Below are 1,171 nucleotides of genomic sequence, written 5' to 3' on the forward strand. Positions count from 1 at the left end.
CTCTCTCTCTCTCTCTCTCTCTCTCTCTCTCTCTCTCTCTCTCTCCTCTCTCACTCTCTCTCTCCTCTCTCTCACTCTCTCTCTCTCACACACACACACAGGCACACACACATGCACACATAAATAAGAATAAATACAAATTTAAAAGAGAGCAAACAGAAGAGGAGGGGTAGAAGGTAGAACGATACAGCAGGAGTCATACTGAAGAATTTGAGAATGAATTGGTATGAGCTCTGAATTTGTTTTGAAAATAATACAAAAGCAGAACCATGGTTTGGTATAAATGAAACAAGCTTGACCATTCTTGAACATTGTTAAAAGTAAATTCAGGATATAATGGGTTTCAGTTATAGTGGGTTTTTAAACCTTTCTTTCCCCCCACTACTTAGCCAATGCTAATTTGGAATGCTTGATCGTTCTGCCTCTGTCTTCCAAATACTGAGCCCACACATAGGTATTCCCATGTCCAAGTTACATGCCTAACTTTGTTTTTCTTTGTTTGTTTGTTTGTTTGTTTTTGTTTTTCAAGAAAGATTCTCTGTGTAGCCCTGGCTGTCCTGAAATTCTCTCTGTAGACCAGGCTGTTCTCGAACTCAGAGATCTGCCTGCCTCTGCCCCCTGAGTGCTGGGATTAAAGATGTGTACCACCATTGCCAGGCTCGTATTCAAAATTTTAATAAAGTACATCATAGTAAGGAAATGAAATGTATAATGTATAGACTATATCTTAGGAAAGTACTAATTATAGCTTGGGTATCCCTGTCCCTTATCACTTATGCTTGGGGCCAAACGTGTTTTGGATTTTTCTAGATTTATAGAGTGAACCATCTTAAGGATGGGACCCAAGCCTAAACACAAAATTCATTTATGCTTCATATATACCTGTTCACACAGCCTGAAGGTAATTCTATATAGTATTTCTAGAGTGAGGGTGGTCCTTCAGGTGAGCTTAGACATAGAGACTGCTCACAGCAGCGTCCTTTCAACACTCAAAAAGCTTTTCATTTATATCATTTCCATTTTAATTAATTAATAAATTAATTAATATATAGACATGGTTTTGGTGGTATGAAACTTAGTCTTATAGCATACCTGGGCTAGTATAAAACTCAGGATCCTCCTATGCCAGACTTACAAGTTCTAGGATTATAGATATTTACCATTGGGCCCA

This window comes from Grammomys surdaster, unplaced genomic scaffold (assembly GCF_004785775.1).
Source record: "Grammomys surdaster isolate TR1022 unplaced genomic scaffold, NIH_TR_1.0 121931, whole genome shotgun sequence".
NCBI classification, from domain to species: domain Eukaryota; kingdom Metazoa; phylum Chordata; class Mammalia; order Rodentia; family Muridae; genus Grammomys; species Grammomys surdaster.